Raw genomic sequence first — 9,974 nt, 5'->3', positions numbered from 1 at the left:
GACAGTTGAGCATTGGAAAAAAGTCATGTGGTCCGATGAATCACGTTTCCAGTTCCATCATGCAGATGGCAGAGTGAGAATTTGGCGGAAACCGCATGAAAGCATGCACCCCACATGCACGAGTACAACCCTTCAAGCTGGTGGGGGCATGTTTTCCTGTCATGATTTGGGCCCTTTAATTCGTGTGGAGCAATGTCTGAATACCAACATACCAAAGTATCGTTGCTGATCAAATTCATCCTATCATGTTTATGGCATATCCCAATGGAGATGGCTTCTTCCAACAAGACAATGCGCCATGCCACGGTGCTTGTATTGTGCAGGAGTGGTTTCAAGAACATGAGGGAGACTTTACCTTGCTTAGGTGGCCCCCACAATCACCAGATCTCAATCCAATTGAGCATTTGTGGGACGAAGTTGAAAGAGCCATCAGGCAGCTGGTTCCACAACCATCAAATCTCACAGAACTGGACAGTGCTATTCATCAGGCATGGTGTCAGATTCCTCGCATCACCTTTCAACATCTCCATGGCATGTAATCTATGTGTAGACTTCCAACATTAGACAGTTAGCACAAAAAAAGTTCCCTTCCTTTTTGAGACCTGAGAAAGCATATAATGTGCTCCCCTGCCCCCAAACACAACCGTTGTACCTACCTTTTTAGACTTAGGAGAAATTACATGATAATATGGTCCTTTTTGGTGCTAAGTTTCACTGTTGCCAGCAGCAGCAACAAGGTTTTGGTGGCCAGGAGATGTGGTGAAAACATGCTTTTTCCCTCCACTGAAATCCTACTTGCCTCATTTGCTTTCACAAGTAAACATGTTCTTAACTCAAAATCACACATTGGTCACTGTTGCTAAGGGAAGCCAGGTACAGTGCAGTGCTGTAGAAAATATATATGCAAATCTCCTGGTATTGTTTAAAAACCTGCACACAATGGTCTTCAAAAGAAATCAAACTTTATTCCACATGCATCTATACAAAAAACAACTGCTGACATGTTTCTGCCTTACTCAGCCTCAGCCTTAGTCATAGCTAGTTGTGAGCAAACACCAATCCCCTAAAATAGCATGCCACATAGGGCGGGAAGAAGCACTTAGGAGCACCTGTATCTAAAGGGCACTTAAAATGATGGGTAAGCATCATCAAACTCGGACATATAGTAAAACCCACAGTAACAGTGGGAACATGGAACACTGAAATATTCTATGCCAATCACAAATTGTTTAAAATACCCACAGCAGCATGCAATACACACAACAGTCTCTCTAAAAGGCTAAAGGTATTGGTGGATAGGTTAAAGACCTGCAATAGACACCACAAGCCCTGCCAATTTTCACTTCCTGGCTTCCTCAAAGGATGTGATTATAGATCTCCACGTATGCAAAAGGTTAACTCTTGCAGTTGGGCTACCCCCCGCACTGCAAGGATTTACCGCTCATTTTTCTCTAGGGACTGGAATAAAGAAGATACAGTATGATCACCTGATCCTCGATCCTGAGGTGATGAATGCTCACCTATGCCCCCACTGTTCCGGCTGTGGTATGGACTGTGGGGACCGGTCTAGCAGCCAAGTGAGATCGAGGATTAGGTGAGTATATTTCTTTTATTTGAGCCCCTAGACCAAACAGAGCAGTTAACCCTTGCAGTTTGGGGGTAGCCCCACTGCAAGGGTTAACTTTTTACATTTCTGGAGTTCCTCTTTAAAGTGAAACTACAGCCTCCTATCACTTACAGGCAAGGAAGGTGCCATCTTGGCTTCTTTTGGATTGTGGTTGCCATTGTGCTGCACACGTGATCAGCTATGACAACAGCCATTTGAGGGCTTGGAAGTACGGTTGAAAGCTGAAATAAGAACATTAGAAACCTTGACAGTTGGCATGCCTTAAAAGTAACTTGGAAGACATATTAAATTGGTGGGTAAAATTCATCTTTTAAGCAGAGAATTAATTGTTTCCATTTAACACTATTTTTACCTCCATTGGAGTTGATTGCTTGCATGTGTGCACTGCACAGCAACTTGGTTACTTTGTGCATTACAGGTTGCTATTTTAGTTACTGTAAAGCTGCTATTTGTATTATTTTTAACCCTTGTAGTGGTGCTACGTGTGCACTGCAAGGGTTAAATGCTCATTTTCCTCTAGGGTAACATAAAGATAAACTCACCTGAATCTCACATGTGGCTGGCTGTTAGACTTGTCCCTGCAGCCTTTTTCCCCCCCCGTTTCGGTGGCCTAAGGTCCTGTGAGTCATCACGTCCTGTATATAGTATATTGGACATGAGGAGTCAGGCTGCAGGGACCAGTCTAGCAGCCAGTCGGCACCGTGGTTCAGGTGAGTGTTTCTTTGTTATTTTACACCCCATATGAAAACCAGCACTTAACCTTTGCAGTGAGGCTACCCCCAGACTGCAAGGGTTAAGAATAATTGTGCCCAGAGTTCTACTTTAAAATACAGAGAATGGCATGGTAAATTACTGGTGGGAATGTGCTACAGGCCACCAAATATTGGGAAAGAGGAGGAGACCGACCTACTGTCACAGGTGGGACAAATGGTGGAAACCCCAACTAGGAAGAATGCCCTGCTTTATTTATTAATTACAAACAACACAGAACTGAAAAGAGATGTAGAAATCGGGGATAACCTAGGGAATAGCGATCATAAAAGGATTACGTTCACAATAAACTACAGGAAACATAGATGAGTTAGCACAACAAGAACGCTAAACTTGAAAAAGGCTTACTTTTCATAAGCTCAGATACCTGCTACGTGACACTAATTGGGACCAAATATTCATGAATATGAATACAAGAAATAGTAATGTTTCAAGGACATTTTAAAAACAACATTCACCAGTGCATTTAATTAACTAATAAATTCAAAACCGCAACGTTAAACCAAAGTGGTTAACTAACAGGGTAAAGCAGTATATTAAAGAGAAGAATAGGGCCTTCAAAAAAATACAAGTCAGATGGGTCAAGATCGGCATTCAAATACTATAAAGAATGCACCAAAAGATATTAAAAAAAAGAATTGGGGCAGTGAAAATATAGTTTGAAGAACACATGGCACCTGAAAGCAAAAGAAACCCCAAGAAATGTTTTAAATAGTGGGGGCGTGTCCAAGATGGCGACCGGAGCACATGTGTAGTCACTGAGCTCTGCCACCTCCTCTTTTATCCTGTGACTTTTGGAGCTGCAAGACAGTACCATTCGGCCTGGTTGGCTGCTACTTTCGCCCTGGTTCTGAGGGCATGACTGGGGGGGACACATCAAACCCCCTCCGGCCGTGCAGGAGCTGCCTAGTGGCAATATGGCCACCCGGAGAGAGGGAGACGCGGAGGGTCTCACTAGCCGAGCCCAGTTCGCTGCTGTGATGGCTGCTATTTCTGGATGCCAGACCACGCTGACTACCAAGATCGATCACTTGCAATCGAATGTCGGCCTGCTGCATTGGGACCTGGACCGGGTCCATGACCGGATGTCGTAGGTGGAGGGCAGGGTTAGTGGAATGGAGGTTACAATAAAAGACCATACGGCCTCCTTGTGTACCCTGCAGACCAAGGTTAAGGCCCCGCACTGTGCATCATCGTAAAAGCGATCGGCCGGTAATGGCTGTTCAAATTCTCGACGGGACTCTGCTCAGTCGTGCGAGAGCAGAAAAAAAAATCACGTACATGTACGTCCACCCACCGAGCAGCATCCGCAAGGGGTTAAGGCTGCCAAGACGCATGGCCCAGATGGCTTCCAAGTTGAGTTCTATAAAACTCATGCTATGGGTATTGCTCTATGCTTACTTAGCACCCTAATGGAGGCTCTGAGGACAGGCGCTCTTCCCTCGATGATGGAGGCTACTAATGTAGTGTTAGCGGTAAAGATCCTGATCAATCAAACCTGATTCTATTTCCCCTTATGCTCCCTTATGGGGTAATCCGCTTTTGGGGCATTTTCGGTTTATCCATGATCCCCAGGCTTGGACACAATATGGTATAAAGCTTGTCAAACATATTATGCAGAGGGGGTGCTGCTGGGTTTTGACAGACTCCGGACTCGATATATGACCTATCCCCTGTCATTTTTTCAGATATTTGCTAATGCCTCATGCTTTTAGGTTCCAATTTCCTTGCCCTGTGACTGTTGAATCTGACTATATTGAAAGTTTTTTGATGAGGGACAGGTTTCATAAACCTCTCTCTTCGCTATACTTTTGCCTGACCTGTGGTGACGGACCCACGTTGCCTCGCTTATTTGGGAACTGGAAGGCAGATATTTCCTCACTATCGGAGGATGCATGGGAGACCTGTGTGCAGATGTATATGACGACTGTTATTGCTCCTAGGGAGAGGTTCCTTCAGCTGAAGTTTTTGCACAGGGTATACTATACTCCTTCCAGATTGGCAACGATCTACTGCTCTGCTGGCTAGATGCTCATTGTAATAGGTGTAGACCGGAAGTCGGCACTTTTTTGCATGGGGTGTGGTCCTGTCGGCGGCTTCAGTCATACCGGGCTTCTGTGGTCTCCACCATTAATGCTGTGACTGGTTTAGAACTGGGGGCTTACCACTTAGGGATGCTATGTGGATACTATACAAGCTCCTAGGGCTATCAGACTTCTTTTTTTTATGTGGCTTTTTATGCCAGCCAAGAGATTGTTCTTAGATGGAAGCTAGATACTCCCCCCACTGTGGGCCAATGGCTGCAAACAATGGATAGAATGCTACCACTCTAAGTGAACTTACATGAGTCGCAATTGCCTACATGAGTTTGACAATAAAGTCACTGCGCTAAAAGCCTACAACTTATACATAAAGTGCCTAGAGATTGTCCCAACACAATGTGACTTCCCCAGTGGTTAAATTCAATACAATCTCAAAACTGCATGTGCAATGTGTTGTGATCCAGATCACATGTGCAACGCCACAAATTAGTGTCTCTAAAACACACACACAAAAAAAAAAAATCTTTAAGTGCTTATGTCAACGATCTATAAAGTGCAATTGTTCTCCAATCCAAAAAGGTATTTCTTAGTGTAACGTCCTAAGTCCACTATTAAATGGTCAAACTGCGCTCAGATTACAATCCTTAGCTAGCCCCTCTCCCAAGACAGCTGATGGCAACCTCCTTTTGTAGTCAATATCTCCTTTCAGTTTGGATTTTTTTGGAACCGGTTGGTCGGATCAAGTTGTTCCAGTCCCTGCCAATCCACCTTCTAAATGGCCAATATTAACAACCTCCTATGTAACTCATTCAGTGCCCCATGGAAAAAAATGTAGACGCCACATAGTATAAAATCCTTAAAACCTTTAATCATACATTCTTTAAAAACTTACATTCAAAGCTTAATAGGCAGAGCTGTATAATTCCTCCACTGGCATACAGCTTCTCTTGCAGTGATCACCGTGATGGCATCAGCGTGTTAGCTCCTCCTTGACAGGTTTCGTCGTAAAGACTTTCTGAAAAGGTAGTGAACACCCAGACATCAATCCTTTTTAATATAGACTGTGCCTGCTGAATCTCACCTCACCACTAGATGGCTTCTGAGTGATTGGGTCTTTCCAAGAGTAAGATCTATCTATCACTCAATCCATAAATAGCACGTGTGCCCATATCTGAGAGAGAGAATTTATATATATCTATATAGATCTATATAGATATATAGATCCTACTACAGCTCTCTATTTCCTCCTCAATATATAAATGGCAGACCAATGAGGAGGAAATTGAGAGCTGTAGTAGCAGTGTGAGTGAAAGGAATGGAGAGGAAGAAATGTGTGAAGGTATCAACAATTTGTACATTGGAATCCTGTGCAACATAAAGAGAGAAATAATGGTGATAGCCAAAATGGTGGTGAAAATGCAAGTGAAGGGAGACAGGGTGAACAAGTAGGAGGCAGCCACCTAATCCACAATTCCCCAGCAGAGAGGAACAACCACAGTTCAATGTACCTACCTCACAGTGGTTCCACCCCCTATTAGAGGAAAATAAAATGTTTGAAGGAGGAGAAGGATATCAGAGGAGGAATGTACAAAACACATTTTCACGTGGGAAATTCCCACGACGGACCCCCAGGTGGGAGAAGTGGAAACCATTCAGACCTCATTTGCGAGGACACCAAGGAGGGAGACGGGGTTCCATATTTATTAATAGCAATCTCCTCTGGGGTAGGGTATTTTCAATATCAGCTCTATACCACTAACGTTGGAGGAAACTAAAGTTTTGGACCTGGGTTTAAAATTCGCCCCCCATAAGAAACTTTAACCGCTTTCTATATCTGAGCGGGCGTATTTAAATGTCCCGTCAGCCACGTCCACGAGCGGGAACCTGCCCAAATTTAAAGACGGGCAGCGATGCCTGTTTACATAAAAGTGATCCGCCGGCTATAGAGCAGGCGGATCGCTTGTATAATATTACATCACTTGCGCATTCTTGTGTCCACTCTCCAGCATCTGAAGCTGATAAAGCAGATCTCTGCTTCAGCTTCTTTGGGGGGTCCCTAGGTGACATTCGGGGTCTTGGAGACCCCTGATGTCTCCATAAAGAGGACTTGTCACATCTCTTTGCTATCACATAGGGGGGTTTCTTAGCCCCCTATGTGATAACAAAGTTAAGTGGAAAAGAAAATTAGGAAAAAAAATTAAACTTGCAAAAAAAAATTCAAACAAAAATGTTTTTAAAGTCCCCACCCATACATACACGTATGCAAACATGCGTGGGGTGCAAAAATGACGATTGCGCCCATTACGCCGCACGTTACATATTGCCATGAATGTCGGAGTGAGAGCAATAATTCTAGGGCCATCAATCACTGATAACACTAAACTGATGAGCGGTAAAAGCTTTTAAATCGTTGCCTATGGTCAATTTCGGGTATGGTAGTTTTTGCGATTTCGCAGGTGCGGGCAATTTTAAAGCTTGACATGTTTGGTGTCTATTTACAGGACGTGACCCTACATTTTTATATTTGACCAAAAAATTGGGTCATAATAATTGTATTATAACATAATGTAAAAAAAGAATTTCAATTATTTGTCCTTAATGTAGTAAAAAATAAGACCCCGAGTGGTGATTAAATACCAACAAAAGAAAGCTCTATCTGTCCCCCAAAATTTTTCTAAAATTAATTTCAGTACAGCGTTGCATGACGGAATAAATGTCAGTCAAAGTACCGCAGCTCTAAATACTGAAAAATGGCCTGGCCAGGAAGCGGGTGTGAACACCTGGCCTTCAAGTGGTTAAATAAATTTGATGTCTTCATCGATCTGCACAAATTTGTGAGGAGATTGAATCTAAAAATATATTTTATGTCACTGCCAAGACCCACTTCTAAAGCCAATCAGGGTGGTATTACAACAGCATATAAACAGACCCCTTTAAGGAATAGTTCCGTCTTTAACCCAAACGGAGACTCTAATCACCACATAGAGGTCTTTAAAAACATGGTGGAAAAAGACATTAGAAATTTGAAGATAAATAAACCACGAGATAAACAGTTTGTAAGTGAAGGAATAAATAAGTTGGAGAAAAAATATAGTTATAAGACCTGCGGACATGGATAGGGGGGGGTTGTCATTAGCTATTATGAAATGGAAATTACTAGAATTTTGGGGGAGGAGGGCACTTACACTAAACTAAAAGGAAATCCCTTGTATGTGTATAAAAAAAAGTACATAGAGGGGTTGTAAAGAAAGGATATGAGAGGGGTTTTTTAAACAAACGGGAACAGAAGTATGTGATCCCCCTCAGGGTGTAGAACACCCAGTTATATATTTTCTCCCTAAAGTGCATAAGCACTAAAGTAACCCTCCAGGACGCCCAATAATTAGTGTAATTGATTCCCTTCTCTTGTGGGAGAATTTATAGATTTCTATCTTCAACCGATGGTTAGTAAAAACAAATCCTTGTTGAAAGATAGAGTATTGATGACGTCTTTACTATCTAGTAAACAGAGGAATGGAAATTATATTTTTGTCACCATAATTTTGTATCACTGTATACAAATATATCCCACACCATTTAGGAGTACAAGCGATAAGATGGGCCTTTGAGACATATACTGATCTTAGACAGGAACAGGTTGAATTTTTAATACAATGTTTAGACTTTGCCTTGAGAAAAAACTTCTTCTGGTATAAGGAAGAATACTATTTACAGACAAAAGGAGTGGCAATGGGTGATTAAATTTGCCCCAAGTTTGGCCAATTTATTTATGGACCAGTGGGAGGAAGAACACATTTATGGGAAAGAAAGACAATCTCTGATATATTGGAACCGCTACATAGATGACATATTGATGATCTGCAGAGATCATGACATGTTCCTGAATACATTTTTATTTTTTTTAGAGGAGATTGACATTCGTAAATATGGAATCAAATTCACGAAAAATACAAATAAGGATGGTATCCAATTTCTAGACTTTTATTTTTATAAAAAAGAGGGACGAATACATACCAGAACCCGCTTTAAGTCTACTGACTGTAACTGTTCTATACCATGGGGGAGTTGCAATCACCTGAAGTGGGTTTGCAACATCCCCAAAGGACAGTTTGTGAGAGTACGTAGAAATTGCACCCTAGGAAAAGAATATGAACGAGCAAAAATCCCGGAGGGGAGATTATTGAGAAGGGATACAAAGAGGTTAAAGGGACTAAAAAAGGTAAGATGAGGAGGGATAATCTCTTTAAAAAAAAAAAAAAAGATATAAAGAACAAAAATGGAGAGAGATTTGAGGTATCCTTTATCACTAACTATAGCGCCCAATACAAACATTTGGAACGCATCTTTTATAAACATTGGGACATCCTCAGAAGAGACAGTTTTGGGTCGAATTATGCCAGAAAAGCCCAAAGTATTATATAGGAAGGCCCCCTCCCTCAATGCTAAACTAGTATACAATGTGATAGACCCACCCCCCAAGATAAAGACTTTTTCGGGCGTGTTGGGTGCTACCCTTGTAAATACTGTGTAGGATGCAAAGTAACAAAAAGTGGTGGTTTAAAGAAATAATTGGAGTTTGTTTTGGGTACAAATGGAAGACATTTTGAGATCAAGCAATTTGTCTCATGCCATACCTTCTATGTCACCTATGTTTTGGAGTGTCCGTGTGGCCACCAATACCTTGGTAGAACCACGAGCGAATTAAGAATTAGAATAGAACACATTAATAATATTCAAAATGGGTTTGACAAACAGTGTGTCTAGAATTTTAGAGATATTCACACTAAAGACCCGACAGGGCTCATATTTTATGGTATAGATCAGGGGCGCCCACAATTTTTCGTCTGGAGATCGACTTTACAAATGACGAGCTCAATGAGATCTACCAACGAAAAACACCTGCGGGAGGGGGCGTGGCGGTGCATTGAAGTCAATGGCACCATAGCCAGGCCCCTCGCCCACAGTGCGATCGCCTGCACCCGGAACCCAGGCACATTAGTGCCTGTGTTCCGGGCCATTGCGATCCGCAGAAATGCTGCAGGCACTAAGGTGATCGAACTGTGGGCGAGGGACATGGCTGCGGTGCAACCCCACACCCCCTCCCGCCCCTGAATGCAGGGAGTCGGCCGGCTTGCATTCCAATGCGTTCTAGAGGACACCGGCGTCCTATACTCCCGCGGTGCTCATGTGGCCGATATTGCACACGGGGAGGGGTGTCCCTTTCCCTTTCCGTCTGCGGCGTCTGACACATTCAGCCGCGGGAGCATAGCCAGCTCCTTTTGCGCACGTGGCAAGAAAAAAAAGTGCCCCGCCCCCCCTCCCCCCCCCCCCTTGGGGAAATATTAGGGGTCTAGACAGACCCCTGATATCTCCCTTTTAAAATAGAAAAAGAAATTGTGGACACAAAGCCCTCAATCTCTCTTTCTGTAGCCTCTGTCGTAAATGAATGGAAAGCACAGAGGCTTCCATTCATTCAGAAAATATTTAATATCAGTTTCTGAATGGGGAGGAGCCTCTGTAACATTCTACTCCCC

The 9,974-nt window shown here is 42.9% G+C and overlaps 1 protein-coding gene across 1 annotated transcript in view; it reads left to right on the top strand.

The window, feature by feature from the left end:
* ANKLE1 (ankyrin repeat and LEM domain containing 1) overlaps positions 1–9,974 on the top strand; it is a 67,710-nt gene that overhangs the window by 50,167 nt on the left and 7,569 nt on the right. The gene's annotated exons all lie outside the window — the stretch shown is intronic.

Source organism: Nanorana parkeri, unplaced genomic scaffold (genome assembly GCF_000935625.1).
Source record: "Nanorana parkeri isolate BGI_ZX_2015 unplaced genomic scaffold, ASM93562v1 scaffold352, whole genome shotgun sequence".
NCBI lineage: Eukaryota > Metazoa > Chordata > Amphibia > Anura > Dicroglossidae > Nanorana > Nanorana parkeri.
Note: the sequence above shows the minus strand (reverse complement) of the source record. Positions and strands in the feature narration are given on the sequence as shown.